This window comes from Vulpes vulpes, chromosome 13 (assembly GCF_048418805.1).
Source record: "Vulpes vulpes isolate BD-2025 chromosome 13, VulVul3, whole genome shotgun sequence".
Lineage (NCBI taxonomy): Eukaryota > Metazoa > Chordata > Mammalia > Carnivora > Canidae > Vulpes > Vulpes vulpes.
The window spans coordinates 78,024,323-78,043,354 of record NC_132792.1 but is presented as its reverse complement, the minus strand read 5'-3'; the positions used below and the strand labels follow the sequence as shown (position 1 = coordinate 78,043,354).

At 46.0% G+C, this 19,032-nt stretch overlaps 1 long non-coding RNA gene across 1 annotated transcript; it reads left to right on the top strand.

Moving 5' to 3' along the window:
• The first annotated feature begins 5,537 nt into the window (after window positions 1–5,537).
• Window positions 5,538–8,887, top strand: LOC112929212 (uncharacterized). The gene is made up of 2 exons (XR_011996675.1): window positions 5,538–5,676; window positions 6,550–8,887. It is a non-coding gene; the product is annotated as an uncharacterized lncRNA (long non-coding RNA).
• Window positions 8,888–19,032: the final 10,145 nt, after the last annotated feature.

Sequence of the window (19,032 nt, the reverse complement as noted above, 5' to 3'; positions counted from 1 at the left end):
CTCTGTCAACTTAAAACTCTGAACTTTAATTTCCTCACCTGCAAAAACATAAGATAAGACCTACCTGTACAAATAAATGAAATATTGTAGGTGAGAGCAGTCAAAATTATAGTTAAAGGAAAATAGGTTTTTACTAAAAATTGCTTTCATCCATCTATCCTTCCATGTGTCATCCACGAATGTATCTGTGCACTCATTCATCAACTTCTACAATATTTAAGAAATATTAGTGAATGAAGAGGAGGACTGTATCCTATCATTAGCACCATGAAGCCTTTGTACCATCCTTGCCACAAGTCAGAGACTGCAACAACCTGAGAAGACCTGTCAGAGAACAAGCATATAAAAGACAGAGATACTAGTCATCCTGGGGGGCAGGAAAACAGCCACCGTAGATATCCACAACTGATCCTCAGAACCTGTGAAGATGTTGTCCACATGGTGAAGGGGACTTTTAAGATGGGGTTAAGGCTCAGTCTCTTGAAATAGATTCTTTTAAATCCTGATGAGCCCAAGCTAATCACATCTTTAAAAGTAGAGAGACCCTTTCCCAGCTGCAGTGATAGAGAATGATGGGAACCCAGGGAAGGTGGGCAGGAGGGATTTGAAGCATGAAGGGACTCAGCTCACTACTCCTGACTCTGAAGATGGAGAAGGGGGATCCCTGGGTGGCAAAGTGGTTTGGCGCCTGCCTTTGGCCCAGGGCGCGATCCTGGAGACCCGGGATCGAATCCCACGTCGGGCTCCCGGTGCATGGAGCCTGCTTCTCCCTCTGCCTATGTCTCTGCCTCTCTCTCTCTCTGTGTGACTATCATAAATAAATAAAAATTAAAAAAAAAAAAGAAGATGGAGAAGGGGGCCAGGAGCCAAGGAATGAATGCTGTGCTCTCTAGAAACTCAGAATGATGGGAGATGGATTCTCCTCTGAGCCTCCAGAAGCAGTAGCCCTACCAACACCTGGATTTTAGCCCACAGCTTTTCCCAGAACTGTGAGATTAAAAGTTTGTGTCGTTTCCACCCCAAGTTTGCAGTACTTTGTTCTGGCAGCAATGGAACTTGAATACAGTAATTGAAAGGGTGTGGGCTCAGACACAGATCAGAGCCTCACAGTTGGGAGTGCAGGGTAGGATTTGGGACCAGACGGAGCTCATGGGCATGCAAAGGAAGGCTCAAGGCACCATCCTTGACCAACTACACTGGCTCTTTTCAGAATTAGAGGCACAGTTTGTAAATGGGCACAGCCAAGGTGTGCACTGAATGAAAGGCTGTGAGATTTGGCCAGCGCATGAGTGTGTGAGGGCAGGCTGAGAGCGGCTGCCGTGGAGAAGGGGGGAAGGAGAGGGGGGGAGAACGGAATTGCCAGAACACAACATGCGTGAGAGCTGGGAGGGGGCTGCGCTACTACTGTGCTGCAATCTGAGTGAGCACCTGAACACTTGGATCGACATGACCTACGGGGGGGGGGGGGGGGGGTAATGCAGGATGCCACGTTGAAGAGGCCTTTAATTACACGTGACCATTGTACAACTACATTTTTGAAAGTCCTACTCATAGTAACAGCCTTTAATTCATGCCAGAGCCAGAATGTGACATGGCCTAAGGCAGCTAATAGTTTGATCACCTTTGGAATTGCTACGCTTTGTTTAAATCTGATATCTATTTCCCATGGGGTAGGAAGAAATGAAATTTGTTACTAATAAATAAAAATTGTATTAACTGGAAATATTTCTTGAGCATCTAGTTATCCTGTGAACTAGAGGCACGGGGTAATCAAACAGAGTCTGTGGAAACAGATCCACTGGCCAACGCAGTCATTATTGAAAAGACACAATATGTCTATTATATCTCTATCTACATATCTGGAAGGGTCACATGGTCCCTACCTTAATGCTCCTTAATGCTTCCCAATCCGCTACTTCCCCCTATTCATCCTAGAGCCATATGGGAATTTCTGGCTCTTGTCTCGGCCACGTGGTAACTAAAAAGGGGAAAACTAACCGCCCATAGCCATCCTTCCCTTTACGGCATCGTGCCTTACTGTATTTTGAATGTGATTTCACTTTTTATGGATGGGGTGGTGGGTGGCCAAATAGGCAAGCTCCTTCCGGAGCCCTGAACATCAGGCACAAAAGCATCCTTGCCTTCTGAATTCCCCTTGGTTATCTGAAAGTTGCCCCAGGCTGACCCCTTTGCCGGGGCAAAATGTAGATAAAGGCATGGAAACCCCCAGCTTCCCTGAGAGGCCCAGCTTCTTCCTCCGGCTTTGGCTTGGTGGCTGAGAATCACAACTGGAATATTTATCACCTTTACTCATTGGCACCAATGCTATGATTTGAGTTCTTCTTTTCTTTTCTTTTTCATGTAGTGCAGGGCTTGAAGACCTGAGCTGAGGTAAAGAGTCGGATGCTCGACTGCCTGAGCCACTCGGGTGCTCCTGTTTTTATTTTCTTTTTAAACCATAGTGTGGATTATTAGCTCTTCTGCTGGGAGCTTCAGGCCTGGTGAGTTCCTTGATCTGTGATGTCAGTGGGGCCCTGGGATGAAGTTCTTGAGATGCTCTAGGGGTGTGGGATGTGTTCACTGACTTTCAAGTCCGCTGTCCTACTGCAAAGTCCTGTTGTACGTGCCAGAGTCGAGTACGAGCTGCATTCAACTTTCTTTCTGTGCATTACTGCTAAATCATCGCAAGCCTCCCGCCCTTGTCCACCAGAACTCTGCCCTCCTGGGGGGTGGGTGACTTGAACAAGCTGACCAAAAAAAAAAAAAAAATTTTTTTTTTAAAGTTACGGATGCCAAAATGCAAAAGAGAAAAGCATGGCAACTTTATGTCCTGGTTTCTTGTTCTGTAAAATGTGGGGTTATTGGAGGGGAGGTGGTGGGGGGAACCCAGCCAGCTTGGTATGATGCACATGGGCTCTGGAACAGACTCTCAATGGGTAATACATGTGAATGTACCTGTGTAGGGGAAAGGTGTGGGGGGAGAAACTTCCACCAAAAGTGGGCAATACTTCATCACCAAGTGGTACTGACAATGCATCTTCAAACCCCGCAGAAGTCCCTGGATTATTTTTAGTCTAATTGGGCAATCTGATCTATTGGAAGATAGAAGATAGACTATCTCTTTGATAAGACTTTGTTGCCTTTAAAAATCCCACCCCGTTAGGCTGTGGATAACAATTGGCTGAAAGATAGACTCTCTTTAAAGTTTGATAACACTCCTTATGGAAACTCCTGTGTAATTAGCTTCCAGGAGTTTGAACAATATAAGAATTTGAGAGACGAGTAGGCCTCTGCATTAGGAGGTGTTCCTTTTTTTTTTTTAATTTTTTTTATTTATTTATGATAGTCACAGAGAGAGAGAGAGAGGCAGAGACACAGGCAGAGGGAGAAGCAGGCTCCATGCACCGGGAGCCCGACGTGGGACTCGATCCAGGGTCTCCAGGATCGCGCCCTGGGCCAAAGACAGGCGCTAAACCGCTGCACCACCCAGGGATCCCTAGGAGGTGTTCCTTAAACTCAAATGACCTGGGTTTTGGTAAAGTGGAGATAGAATCCATGGACTCTCAGCAGGGCCTGAGATTTATCCCAATGACATGCTGCTGGGTGATGGCAATGCTACTGGCCCATGGGCCCTGTCTGGGTAAAGGGTAAAATGCTAGTGGAATGTTGAAATGTGGGGTAAAATAGCAATGCCTGGCTGTTGGGCCACAGGTCCCACCCTGTGATAGGGCTAGAGGATTGTACACTGGGGGGCGTTGCAGGCGATTCCTGGCTGCTGTTCCCGTGACACCTATGTGGCATTTCTGTGGACATGCTGGGGTTTCACAGTAAAGGGCTTGGTGTCCTCAGTGTTGCCTGTATCCTTGCAAAGTGATTATGCTGAGGGCTGGGCGTGGTGCAGAGTCCTAGTGTCCCATGTGAGACTCATACCACCTGGAATGCCACAGGCACGTCCTGAAGACTGAGAAGATGTTTGTGACTTTGCGCTGTGTGTTCTGAAGAGCCCCGGAGGTGGCTTGCAGGATGCTCTACAGGTTCTTGATAACTAACAAAGCCCTGTTCTGAGAGGAAAGGTCCCACAGGCCTATCCCACTTCCAAACGAGGGTTTGCAGTTCCACGCAAGAGGTGAAGAAAAGGAGTCCTGCTCGCAGACCAGGTGCCTCGAAGGACCAACCTGTCTCTGGCGAGATGCTTCCTTCTTGAGCACACGTCTCATGACACTTTCCTGTTAGCCTCACACTTGTGTTTGTGGATCTCTGGGAGGGGTATTTCAGCACTTTGCAGGCGTTGAGGGGCCCCTGTGAAGTTTTGTCTTCGTGCAACGTTCTTCACTGTGCCTCCCCCGCAGCTAGCTCAGGTCCAAGGCCTGCCTCTCATAGAAGAGGCACCTGTCACAGAACGGGAGTGACCCTCAGCCAGCTGTGTGATGATGGACAGGTGGGATGGGAGGGCCCTCTGGGCTGCCAGAGCTGAAGGGGCGAAGCGTCCAGCATGAGGCTGCTGCGACCTCACCCTTGAGGAGCACATTCCGAGGGACAGCAGGAGGGTCTGTGTCTTTCCGCGGCAGAGGGCACGTATTGCCAACAGGGAAACAGCTGCTCAGAAAAGCTTTTAATAATATTTCCGGGGCTGACTTTGTACTTCAACTTGTTACAGGGGATATGAAAGGCTTTGCCTGAGACTTCTGGGGGGTGCACAGGAAGTGCAAATTCCCCTGAGAAGCACCTCGTGCAGGACAGAGGACCAAGGAGTTTTACAAATGCCTCGAGGCACAGGGAACAAAGCATGTGGTAAGCAAGGCACAGGGGCCACGGGGGCCTGGACGATGCCCTCATTCCTTCCACGGACACTCCCGCAACATCGCACACCGCCCTGGGCCCCAAATCAGCACCGGGGATTTGCTGGGCAGCGCAGAAGAGCGCCTGGTGGTGGGGATCAGCACCATAAAGCACGTTCAGACCTACTTGCAGTCTGGGCTCTTGGAGATATAAGGGTTTGGAAAGTTCAAGGGGTGGAGCAAAGGCCTCATGGTGTCTGTGGGGCTAGCGCTTCCTCAGGGGGTCATGTTGCAACGAGGGAAAGAAGCAGACACTGGACACTGCTGTCCCAAGTGACAAAGCGCCTTGGACAGCTGTGACCGCACTCAGGACCTCCCTCCGTGACGTCTGGGTTAACGTCCCAGTTATCCCCTGCAATGTTTCAAAAGAGCAGTAGGAATGCGCCTTCTTCCCCCAGGCTCTGTATCTGCCAAGGAAAGCAGAAGTTGACATTTTACCAACATAATGATTTGTTCAAGGAATAGCTGAGAAAAAAATGACAAGTGAGGGCAACACCAAAGTTCACGCAAAGGTTACCCTGATAGCAGGGGTGGGAGGACTCAGAGTCTGTTTGCAGCTGGGGAGCGGCGTTTTCCAGGGGCTCTACCCACCGGAGGGTGTGAGGGGCTGGTGGCAAGGGCAGGTCCCCAACACCCTCCCGCACCGCCTGTCCCTGAGCAGCCTCTGATCGTCATGCCCGACCCGGTCATGTGGGGCAGGTGCAGCTTCCTCCTTCTCCGTCCTCCCGCATGTGCTTTCAGCAGTTCTCCATGGAGCCACCAGCTTTCCTTCCCTCCTCCACACAAGCGATGGCACCTGGGGAGTTCCAGGCGGGGCTATGGTCATGCAAAGTGCCGGGTATGTACACACATGTGATGGACAGTGTGTGTGTGGGTGGGTGTGTGTGTGTGTTTGCCCACGTGCTGTTCATCCAGGAGAACTCCGCTCTGCAGCCGAAGCACCCAAGGGGACAGACGAGCAGTGGAATGATTAAGGGCACGTGCCCCTTTTCGTTTTAGCTGTTTCCACCATTCAGTGTCTTTCCCGGGGAGAAAAGATGGAGCCACGAGGCTCGGATTCCTTGGAGTAACAGAGAAGGGCTCTGAAAAGGCGAAGCGGCGTCCCTGTGCAAGCAGGATCGTCTGTGCAAGGCAGGACGGTCCTGGGGGCACGTTCAATGCCTGAGAAAAGGAGGGTCACAGAGAAGGAGGGAGCCCTGGTCGGAGGAGCTAGCCCTGCTGGGGAGGAGCCGGCTGCATTCCAGCCTGCAGGTGCCGGCTTCCTCCTCCTGTTCCACGGGACAAAGCCGAACTCAGAGTCGTGCCCACACACACCCTTTCCACCTGGGGAGATCAGGCTGGACAGGTGACTGCTATTCTCTGTTCCTGCTCTTGCAGGTGTCTACATTCCTGAGTGCAGGGTCACCGCAGCAGGGCTTGCTGCAGGCTGCATCTTTGCCTGTGCTCTGGATGGGGGTGGGGGGTGGGGGTGGGGGCGGGGCAGGGCCTGCCCTTCTAGATAAAGGTCTTTTATGTCTGTGTAGGCTCGAAATAGCCCTGCTGGCTGCCTTGCCCCAGGGGAAGGACTGGGAGCGGAGCATGTGGGTTTAGCCTCACATTCCACTTCTGAGAGACAGTAAGGGTAGGGAAGCATGAAGACCCAGGTGACTCCTATTGAAAACGACCAAAATTTGTTCCTGTGTGGATTTTGATGATTTGTTTTTCATTTCAGATAATATCAGAATAAAGAAAACCAACAGCCTCTCATGGACATCTGCTTGAGGTCCAGCACACTCTATGTGCACACACACGTGCCCGACTCATTCAAGTCAGAGGCCCTGAGAGCGCCACGGGAGAGCACTGGCCCCGAGGGATTCTTGCGGGCTCTTCTGTGGTGTGTGAGTGCAAGTGTGCTAATACCAAAATTTTTAGGTTATCCTACACTCATCCTAGAAGGGAGCAGTAGTAACCTTTGCTGAAGCTGACAGTGGGATCTATCCAATTAATCTGAATTCTAGTTCCAGCTCTGGTACTAATGAGCTCTGTGTCCTTGGGCAAGCTGCTGTGTTTTTGTTTTTTTTTTTTTTTTTTGTTTTTTTCCAGTAGGGGAGGATATTTTTCTGCTGATTGCATTGCTGTGTCAATGTCAGGCTAGATCCACCACAGAGCACTGCCCCATGAACCTGGACCACCTTCCTTCCTTCACCCAGATGCAGCTTTAGCAATGCAACTTTAGTTATCATTGTATCCAAGACATTTTTTAAAAGACCTCAATGTAAGTAGAGAAAGTAGCAAAAAAAGTGTAAGAAGAGGAAGACTACAGAGGGAAAAAGAAAAAATGGGAGACCTTAAGAGGATTGCACACAGTTTAAAAATTAGGGAATGATTCTCTTTATCAAAGGATCACACGATATAAATTAATTTGCTAAATGAGAGATAACAAAGCTGTTCTTCAGACACCAAACTATTTTTATTAACTAGAAAAGTGTAATGTCACTTTCTATAAATCTATCAGTAGCCATTATATTAGACACACATTTTCCGAAAGATCGACCTTGATGCCTTTCATATTGTGACAAGAGAAATGTCCAACTCCTTAGTGTGGTATTCCAGGGCCTGCATTGCCTGGCCCACCTGTCCTTCCCACCTTCTGGCCCACCTGTTGTCTGTTCTACTCCTTAGTTCCCTCCTCTTCACACTTGGGCTCTCTGTTTTGTTCTGTGTGGAATCCCCTCCCACCACATCTGGAGTTGATCATCTCCTTAACCCTTCTGAAATTTTTTTTTTGCAGACTTTATTTTTTTAGAGCATTCTTAGGTTCACATCAAAATTCTGAGAAAGATGCAGGGATTTCCCATGTACCTCCTGCACACAGTTTCCTCTGTGCACAGGGAGAAAAGAGTTTCCTCCATGACCAGCATCCTCCACGGAACGTACGTTTGTTACAAGCCATGACCCTACCCTGACACATCATAGCTACCCAGAGTCCATAGTTTATTATAGGGTTCACTCTTGGTGTTGTACATTCTATAAGTCAAATGTACAACGACACATATCCACCACGTGGGATTTTTTTTAAGGTTTTATTTATTTACTCATGAGATACAGAGAGAGAGAGAGAGAGAGAGGCAGAGACACAGGCAGAGGGAGAAGCAGGCTCCATGCAGGGAGCCCGATGTGGGACTCCATCCTGGGTCTCCAGGACCACGCCCCGGATTGAAGGTGGCGATAAACCGCTGAGCCACCCAGGCTGCCCATGGGATTTTTTTTAACCCCAAGTGTTCCTGATTTTCTTCCCACCCACTTATTCTGTTTGGCAAATTGTAAGGCATTACCTTGTTTGTGATCTTTTTTCCACTGCCTTTAGTTTACTGATTAAGCCATGCATGGTTAAAATACCATCCCTTGTGTTGTTTCAGGGCAGGGTCTGTCTACTACAAGGTAACTTCAATTCTCATCTGGATTAAGTGCCAAGAATTGTTTGTTAATTTGAGTTTACTCTGTCCATACCCACACTTCTACTCATACCTCCTGTTTGTTGTTTCTTCTATATATAGTTTTGTCACACTTGAACAATACAGATTTTAATCCCTTTTGTTGCCCCATTATACTACATAGTTGGACTCTCCAATATGGTGGCTGCTAACCATAGATGGTTGTTTAGTTTTAAATAAATTCAAATGGAATTAAACTAATATTTAGTTCCTCAGTGAGACTAGCTGCAATTCACGTGTTCATTGGCCATGTGTGACTAATGGCTACCATATTGGTCAGCCCTGATTACAGAACATCATCATCATAGCAAGAACTTCAATTGAACAGCACTACCATATATTTAAGGGTCAATATATATCATGAAAATTTAAAGGTGTCAAACATCAAAATTTCCACATCCAGTGCCCAAGACAATGTATTTTAATATATTCATTTTCATTTTTAATGTTACACAGTCAGTAGATTGCCTTGTAGGAAATGTTTCTGGCTAAAGACTGAGTCATTCAATTTTGGAAGCATTTTCATTTTTTTCCCTTCTCGTTTATTAAACCAAATGAAGAGTGTTAAAACCTCAATGATGTTTATGCATTAAGTTCATGCTTTGGAGCAGATGAAAGTTCTCTCCTAAAAAATGGAAGACAAAATAAGAGCAGAGGTCATGGACAGTATCTCTTGGTTTTTAGGTTCTAGACATGTTTATTATCAATTTGTAATAATTTGACTTCTGCTTTAACAAAGAAGTAGAAAGTTGCCCCCTTTTAAAGGAAGATGTAATTCACTTCAAGTTCAAAACTATACCGAACAGAAACAGCTGTGTCCATATGTTGCTTAAAAAATATTTTCTAAATAGTTAACACTAAAATTAAACTTTATGTTCGAAAGAAACCCACGATGATTGAGAACCCTGTGGGCTTCCTTCCTGCAGAAAAGCCTTTGACTCCATAAGAGCCCACTGAAGTGGGGAATGGGGACATTTCATTTGAAAAGCCACCGGATTTTTTTAATGAGTGTATATTGCAGTTGTTGGTGCCAAGCAATGCATCGGTGCTATGGGTACTCTATTGACATTAGAGTCAGCTTGACACAATTTTCCTTAATACAGTGGAGGGAAAAGAATGAACCATCAATAAATTTCTAAACACTAGCTTGCATTCTCTCCACATTTGACATCTTAAGAGTGAGGAGATTGGGGTTATACTTGTTTTTTTTCCTTGAATAACATTATTTTCCATAGGCTTTGTACTGGATTTACTGCTTGTAAGAATCAGCTGGCTTTAGGAAACACTGATAAACTTTGTTCAGATGGAATGGATTCTTAATTGGTTCTACTCAAATTTCCAAAATGCTTCCGCCCAAGGTTCTAGATGAATAAGCAGGTTTTAGTTTAGTAGAAAAATAAAAAAATACATGTGGCACAATGTCATTTTACCCATTATTTTTCTTATCAGTGGCTCCTGCAGCCATTTTCCTTTTCTGTAGTTAGGCAGAAACTTTGTGAGGTCCAACAGATCTTGGGATGATGTCACATGTGGTCACTTAATGGAGGATAATTTGTAGGATTTGCAGGGCAAGATCTTCAGGTGAATATTCAAGGCCAACTCTTTTTGTTGTTGCTGTTCAGTTACCAGCAAGGGGACTTTTATTCCCAGACATATTTAAGCTTATCTTCACTATTCATGCCCGGTAAACATACAGAAAATACGCTTGCCTTGTTCAGTAGTTTAGTTGGCTTTTTATTGGGTTTTCCAATCTGCACCAAGCAATTGATTTGATTTTTTGAGTCCTAAAGCAAAGACGGAAACAGATTCATGGGATCCTGTTTCACACAAAAACAGCTAAAATAAAAATTAGCAAAGAAAACATACCCATAATACCTAGCTCCTTTAGGGCAGGACCTTTCTTTTCAACAAGTAATATTTAATAGGCAGTCAACTTTGCTGAGACAGGGGATTTATTCAATTTTAATCACAGGAATTTTGCAGTTTGTGAACACATGTGATCTCAAAGTTAGTTGAGGAGTCGGTTGTTTCAAGGTCAGATTTTATTTCTCAGAGAAACGATGCTATTGATTGTGGTTGTATTCTCAGATCAGCCCATACAATCCTGTTTAAGTCACAGTATAGCAAGGCTATATACCCAGCTAGAGTCCAGTGACTCAGGTTCCTCGGAGCCCATGGATCTCTGAGATCCAAAGCCAACAGTGGTCAGGAGAGTGAGAAAGGAGACAGGGAAGCAGATAGAAGTTCCGAAAGCCAGACAACTCTCCAACCATTAATAGAACTAGATCTTAGAAGCAGCCAAATAGGAAAGTGGGAAGCGGTAGAGCCCTACAATGGGGCTGTGTTGGTGGCAGTGACTTTGGGGGTGAGAGGGCCAGGTGTAGAAGGCATCTACTGTCGTAAACAGGAAGGAACAGTGATGCAGGAGTGGCCCTGGACAGAAAGCAATGTGAAGGCTGTGGTTATAGGATGGGCGAGGGGGAATGGGGCTAGAAGAAGGGACGCAGGTAGTACTCCAGTCATGTTTGAATGTTCACATCATCTCTAAGTCAAGTATCCTGCAAAAGAGCCCTTTCTTATCAATGTTGACATTTTCTACCTAACCGTGGTGGCCAGGGTCAGCAACCTGTGTGTTGCATTAGGATTCTGAGATGCTCTAATTATAAGGATGTTTTATCCCTACCCTCCCTGGGCATATGTGAAGTATGTTTGGACGTATAAGTGCAAACTCCTTGAGCTTCAGCTTCTGTAGATAATACTTGTTCTTTGCTGCATACCTCAACAGGAATCCTATGAAGATCAAAAACAAAATTTGAAAGATATTTAAAATAATATCTATATTTTGTGCTACGGCTAGCATGTTTACGGCGCTACCATACATAGAATTTAGGTGAGGAATGTGGGGAAAGACCCAGTTCCCTGATCTAATGTTTAAATCTGGTCATTGGTTCCCATGATGTTCCAGTGTACAAAGGTGGGACCAAGAGGATTCAGGCGGTCTACGCATCCTACCAGGGAATCATGCTTCAGCTGTGCATTGCGGGAGTATCTGGAGTGTAGAGAGGTCCACAGGGCTGATGGCTGATGCAGGGGCAGAGGCCAGAGTAAGTCCCTGGAGTGCATTTCGGTATGCAGAGCGCTCCTGGTCCTGGAGGCGGGGTGTGCACCTGCCTGCTGGGAGGAGGGACTGGGATGCACGCTGCGAGCCTCAGCCACGGATTGCCCCGAGCTGGACCCACCCGGGCGCCCGCCCCGGCTCCCCTTCTCCCCTGCTCCCCTGCTCCCCCTTCTCCCCTGCTCCCCTGCTCCCCGGCTCCCCCTGCTTCCCTGCTCCCCGGCTCCCCCGGCTCCCCTTCTCCCTTGCTCCCCTGCTCCCCGGCTCCCCCGGCTCCCCCGGCTCCCCGAGCCCTGCGACGCGCGCCTCTGCCCGCGGTTCACTTGAAGGTCCCGGCACAGTCTGGGCTTGTCCGCGGAGGAACGTGGGGCCGGGCAGGGACTTGTCACCGGCGGCCCGGGCGGCGGCCCTCTGAGCCGGCTTTGTTTCCTCTGCCCGCCCGGTGGGCATCCTGCCTCCGCACAGCATCTCCGAGCCCGGCGCCCGGGCGGGGCGGGGGGGGCACGCGGATGCGCAGCGACAGGCCCAGGCCAGGCCCGGGCAGGACGCCCCTTGGGCATGATGCCCTGAGTGGGCAGCGCCCGCCGCTCACTGGGGGGCAGGCGCAGAGCTCAGAGTCCGAGGGGCTTTGGCTGCAGGGGGAGCCGCCCCGTTTGCACAGCCAGTGCCCTCGTGGGCCTTGCTTCAGTGATGCCCCTGCGTGAAGCGCACCGCCTCCTCCAGCAGGACCGCGCCACAGCCGGGCACAGCTGCGGGGCCTGCGGGGCACGGGGCGGCCTCCCGACCGCCTCCCACCTGCCTCCACTCCCTCAAGGGGCCTCCTTGGAGGAAGGGACTCTGCAGTGTGGCGGGTGCTGGTATGCACCTGCCCTTCTCCCCTCCATCCCCCACCCCCACCTTAGATTTGACCATGGTTGCAGAGAAAAGGGGAGAATGAGTTTGTTAGGAAACTAAAGCAAAATTCTTGCGAAATGTGAATGATCAAGCATATTCTAACGTGGCTGCTCGAAATGTTCTATGATAACAGCTACTCCCAGGCACACTCTAGTATGTTAGGTGCCTGTTGGACACCCAGACAACAGTGACTGGACAAATGTAGAGAGGACACTCTGCACCTCATTGCACGGAGCCTCTGTACAGCGGGTGCTTTGGGTTCTTCTAGGTAAACAGTGGGAAAGATGCCACGTCTGAAAGTGTCCACACGGCTCCTGAGACTCTGGGACGCCCAGAGGGAGCTCCAGGAGATGTGCTTGCAGCTGTTGTGAGCCTGATACTTTGGTCAAACTTCCCACAACAGATAAGGACTCGGTGGGATCAGGAACTACAGGCTTGTTGGAGAAGGAAATCCCAAGGTTCAGACGATAACGATCAAGCAAGAATCTGCGTTAGGAACCCGGCCAAGGTCACACCCCGTGACCCCATGAATGTTTAGTTTCTCATGGGGGCATATGAGACGGCAGAGTCTGCAAATGTCAGCTCACCTTGTGCCCTATCTTCCTAGTCTGTTTAGGGCCTACAGTGCGCGCTGCTGGACGGAAGATGAGTGCCACACGGGCTTGGAAATGTGCTTACTTTTTATTGCTTTCTTTCGTTGTGACTGTTGCTTTCTGGATACAGACCTTTCTCGCTCAAGGGAGCTAGAGAAGGAATTACTAAATTCAGAAAGAGACATACAGGATTGGCTTCAGTTTGAATTTGCACCATTGGTGGACTGAGGTTGTCTTCTGTTTTCTTGCATCATATACTCCTGGTCTAATAGGAGATTCCTCGTGGAGATGAAGAAGCAACCTCTCTCTTCCTTGATATGCATTTGATAAAGGCAATATATGTGGGCACATAAGAAGAATATGCCCACTTCCCTTGTGCTCCACATGCTTTTTGTAAGATTTTTCTTATTATATGAACTATTACACATTCGTTGTGTATAATAAATGTGCTTAAAATAATGGTAATATATACTATTGATTCTGCTACCAGCCTCCCAGTGTTGTGTCATATTTCTGGGATTCTATGTCCCATCTTTTCCTTAGTGACTAAGATCTTTGAGGTATGTATGGCTTCAGTACCACCTCTATCCAGGTCATTTCCAAATTTTCATTTTCGGTTTCACAGATACTATTATAATTCCTTATCTTCTTAGCAGCAATTTTGACATCTCCCATGGCATCTCCCATGTTCAATTTTAATTTCTAAATGTTTAAAACTGGGTTCCAAGTCTTCTGGTCCAGACAAGAGAACATTGACTCATCTCTGTTCATGTCTGCAAGTTCAACTATAAACTCTAGAAATGGCACAAATGTAGTCACAGGAGGACTCTACAGTAGAAAGAGGAGAGCAGACTGATCTGGGACTCAGGGATCCAAGAGTAGCCCAAGGGAGGGGGCTTAGGACCCCACCTAACAGAAGGAGGCCCAGGTGTGCTCCTTCCTTCCGGATATCAGCCCATGGCCAATATCTTTGCAAAACCCTACTGACGCTGCAAGGCCAGGGGACAGGCTCTCCTTCCCAATAGGTCTGAGACTTCTTTGCCCTAGTGGAAAGCACCAACAGACAGGATGCCAACAAATGCTTTTTGTCTCCATGTGATGGAGACAACCCCCCGTGACTCCCCTCTCCCCTGCTAGAGGCAATATGGGGCCAGGCAGACCCACTACTAAGAGGTGCCCAGACCTAGAAGCACTCTTCAAGCCCGAGGGTTGGAATTCCTTCTACCACCTGCACACACCAGGAAGCTGGGCAGCCGGCAAGCAGCTGATTTAACTGCAACAAGCAGGCACTCATTGGGGGTAATGCTCTCTGCCAAGCTAAACTTGAGACTTCTCTTCCCTCCTTAAGGACAAGGGACAGCCAGGGAGCAGCAGTGGAGCTATCTTGTCATAATAAGCACTAGCTTGGGAAGTGTTCTTTGCTACAGAAGCCTGAGACCCTATTTTATACTTCTTGGTCTAGAGGTCTCCTTCTGCACCCTTAGCAAGATCAGGGATGGGGCACCACTAGCCCCAGACAAACCAACCAGACCAAAATAATACCACAGGGACTCTGAACTTAAATTGTCACTGGAGCCACAGCCCACAAAATTACCTAGGACCTACTAGTTAGCCCAGAAAGGGTGACTGCCAGTAAAATGGAGGATTTGAATAGGACCCAGACTCCTAATAACTAGATAAAGTATCAGGATATAATCAAAAGTCACATATCAGTCAAAGAACCAAGAAAAATCACAAGTAACATGAGAAATGATGATCAACAGAAAAAACATGGAACTGAATCAGCTGTTGGGATTGGCTGACAAAAGCTCTGAAAGAGCCATTATAAAAATGCTTTAACATGCAATTTAAAATTATTTTGAAATAAATGAAAAATAGAAATTATGGAAGCAAAGGAAAAGCAGTTTTGAGAAAGAACCAAATGGAGATTATAAAGCTGAAAAATACAACAGCAAAGATAAAAACAGATGGGCTGGGCTCAATATCAGTGTGGATATGACAGAAGAGAAGTAGTATGAACAGAGGAGATAAAAAGGGGGGGTGGGGGGTGGAGGGAGAGATCTCAGGGACAAGGTAGGAAATAGCAAAGGTCCAACATCCTTGTTATCAGTGTCCCAGGAGGAGTGGAGTAAGGGAGTGGGGCTGGAGGGTTTCAAAGGAATAATGAACACAGACTTCCCAAATGTGAGAGGTGAAAGACATAAACTACATTTTCAAGAAGCTGAGCCAACCTCCCATAGGATGAACCCACGGAAATCCATGCCAATACGCCTCATAATCAAATGTCTGGAAACTAAAGACAAAGAAAAAAAATCTTAGAACACCCGGAGGAAACGCCACTTTGATTGATAGCAAATTTCTTACCTGAAAACGTGGAGACCAGAAAGAAGTGGTACAACCTTTATAAATACTGAAGTAAAAAAAACTGTAAACTATAAACTTCATACCTGGTAAAAGCATCCTATTTCCAGATAAGATCATATTCACAGGCAGCAAGCACGAGGACTTGATCATATCATTTGAAGGGGGTCCTAATTCAGCTCATAATAAGCAGTATGTCATATCCTTCTTTGCCTCTAATAATTTTATTTTTATTTTTCCCTGAAGTATACTGTTTTATTTTTTATTTTTATTTTTTGATATTTTTATTTATTTACTCATGAGAGAGAGACACACAGGCAGAGACATGGGCAGACACATGAGCAGAGACATGGGTAGAGGGAGAAGCAGGCTCCATGCAGGGAGCCTGACGTGGAACTCGATCTCGGGTCTCCAGGATCACGCCCTGGACTGAAGGCAGCTCTAAACCACTGAGCCACCAGGGCTGCCCACCCCCCCTTTTTTAAAAATATTTTATTTAAGTATACTGCTTTAGATGTTCATATGGCTTTTTTCTTTTGTTCTTAGTGTTGAATGGCATATGTTTAACCACTTTCAACTGCCTATGCCATTGTACTTGAAGTGAAATTCTTTCTTTTTCCTTCCTTTCTTCTTCCTTCCTTCCTCCCTTCCTTCCTTCCTCTTTTCTTTTTTGGCTTATAACAAAAAAGAGTGATCTATCATTCATAGAACATTTTGGCTATGGGCTGGCTATGACATTGTCCCATGTGTCTTCTTCAATTTGGATTCCAGACTACTAATAGGGACATGTTGTCATCTGGAATAAAGGTACGGAACTGGAAGCAGCAATGGCTCTCAAGCTTCTTCTAGGAATAGCACATACCACTTCCTCTCATGTTGCATTGGCCAATGGACATCATGTGTCCAAGCAGCAACAAGGGTTTATTTTTCATCATGTTCACATTGGCTGCAGATCAACGGTGGCTCTGCTCCCACAACTTCATTCTGGGAACCACACACTGAACGAGCATCCCTTATCTGACACTGCAGCACAACACCACTCTGGACCTTTGGTTGCTCCCCTCAAGCTAAAATCTTGTGAAAATGGCAGCTTCACACCTTATTCCCTTTGATATTTGCATTCAGATTCTTGGAATAATTCCAGACTTCCCAAGAAAATTAAGACTGTTTCCCCACACACTGTTCATAGGCACCACCTGAATAAAGATGCTATAAGCTATTTTGAACTCTCTCAGTCCAGCCAGTATTCAAAGCAGACCTTCTCTTTAATGGGGAGCTTTGGTAAATCTTCTAGAGCATCTTTTTGTAGGTGTCTTTCCCCTCCTGTTTCCTTGATGTGAAGACACATCAATGGTTTGGTGAGTGGCCTAATCTTTCTGCAGCACCGCAGGAATCTGGTGATCCATCATCTCCAGGTCTTTCCTGCTGGGGCCACAGCAACCCCAAAGACAGTTACTGCACAGGAACAAGGAGGGCACAGACCAGCTCCCTCACTTGCAGAACCTTTGCCTGCTCAGGAGAAACACTTAACAGCTCTTGCCCCGATAAAGTCTGGAACCAGGAGGCAAATTTCTTGTAGACAGTATATTGTATAATTTTTTTGTGTGTTCTTGCTAGTTTCTGTCTTTTGAGTAGGTATATTTAAGACACTTGAATGTTATTACTGGAATGCTACGGTTCAGGGGAGCCATTTCATTATTTGTTTTCTGTTTGTTTCCCTTTCTCATTCTTTGGTGTCTATTTTCTTGACTCTTTATGGATTATACAAACATCTTTAGGGATCTATTTTTATTTTTTATAGTGTTTTTGAGCATATCATATCTTATATTTTAATTAGTGGTTGCTTTATGTATTACAGTATACATGATATCATATCTAGTGGTATCAATCTTTTACCCCAAATGAAGTACAGCAACCACGCTTCCATTTAGGTCCCATCCACTACACTTTATATTTTTAAAAAACAACTGACTTGGGATGCCTGGGTGACTCAGCAGTTAAGCGTCTGCATTTGGCTCAGCGAATGATCCTGGGGTCTTGGGATCGAGTTCCACATCAGGTTCCCAAAAGGGAGCCTGCTTCTTCTGCCTATGTCTCTGCTTCTCTCTCTGTGTCTCTCATGAATATAAAATAAAATAAAATCTTAAAAAGAAAAACCGAGTTAAGTATTTTTTCCATATACACACTTAAGACCACATCAGATGGTGTTATCTATTTTGATTTAACCATCAAATGTGATTTAAGAAATTCTGTTATATTTGCCCCTATTTTTACTCATTCCACTGGTTTTCTTTCCTTTCTGAAGCTATGAGCAGTTTGATATTTCTTTACTGTTTAGAGAACTCCCTTTCTTTAATCTTCAAGGGCCAGTTTGCTAGCAGCAGGCTCTCTTTGTCTTCCTTTGTTAGAGAATGCTTCTTTCCCCTTCATCATTGGAGGATATTTTCACTGGATATAGAATTAATGGTTCACATTTCTTTTCTTTTCTCCAATACTTAAAGAAACATTGTGTCAATTCCTTCTAACCTCCATATAGTTGGGAGTTAGAAATCTGCTGTCATTCAAGTTAGTGTTCTTCTACAGAGATAAGTCATTTCTTTGGCTTCTCTCAACAATTTTTTCTTTGCTTTTAGTTTCCAAACATTTGATTATAAGGTGTATTGGCATGGATTTCCATGGGTTCATCCTATGGGAGTTTGGCTCAGCTTTTTGAAAATGTAGTTTATGTCTTTCACTTCTCACATTTGGGAAGTCTGTGTTCATTTTTTCTTTGAAACTCTTCCAGCCTCACTCCCTTACCCACTCCTCCTGGGACACTGATAACATGGATGTTGGACCTTTGTTGTTTTCTGCCTCATTCCTGAAACTGGTTCCCTAGTGGGAAATGGAAGTTTTATTCCCTGCTTAGTCTTGCAGACACTACCTTAGCAGAGGAATTTGAGCACCACAGAGCAGGAGGGAATTTCAAACCCTCTTTCGGCCTACTGAAAATGTAGATATAGAGGGAGAGAAAGAGAGTATGGTTCTTTACAGTATATGCCTGCAGTAGAGGACATATTATCAAAAAAGTTTTCTATTGTTACGCCACCCTCTTCCTGGTTCTTAGGCCAGGAAAACAGCTTTTCTTGGAAGTCTTTTTGTACTGCTGATGATTCTGGATTGGAAATTTCTACAGTACCCTAAAATATATGGGAGGCAATCAGGAAACTGAGGGGACTCTTTGCTGTGTTTTTACTCAAGTGCTAAGCTTCCTAGATGTCTTCCTTTTTCTTTTCATCTTTCAGAGTCTACATATGCTTGTTTTTTTGGGTGTGTTAAGGCTAAGTTTTTTTTCAAGTTGTTAAAGTGAAGGCTTGGTAGGAACAGAGCCACTGTATCTTGAGATAACTAAAAGTCACCCTTGGACCTATTTTGTGAGTTCCATTTTACTTTTGATAACTGACTATTCTGATATGCTATTGTGATGTCATTCAATCAGGTAAACCATACAATGGTACTAAATTCTGGAAGGTTTTGCAATCATGAGAGTTCTATGGCTGAATGGGGGAGTGAAACGGGGATGGCATTTGTCCACTTGTCTTTATGTGGGTAAAGTACAAGCTTCTTCTTTGCAAAGTGCCAGTTGAAGGTGAGACTTCATAAGCCAAGGTAAACAAAGCCCCAACCACAGGATGAAAAGCTCATGCAAACCAAGATTGTAATAGTTTTACAGACAAGTTGAAGCTGGCAAGGGTTAGTTAGGATGGAGATAAACGAGG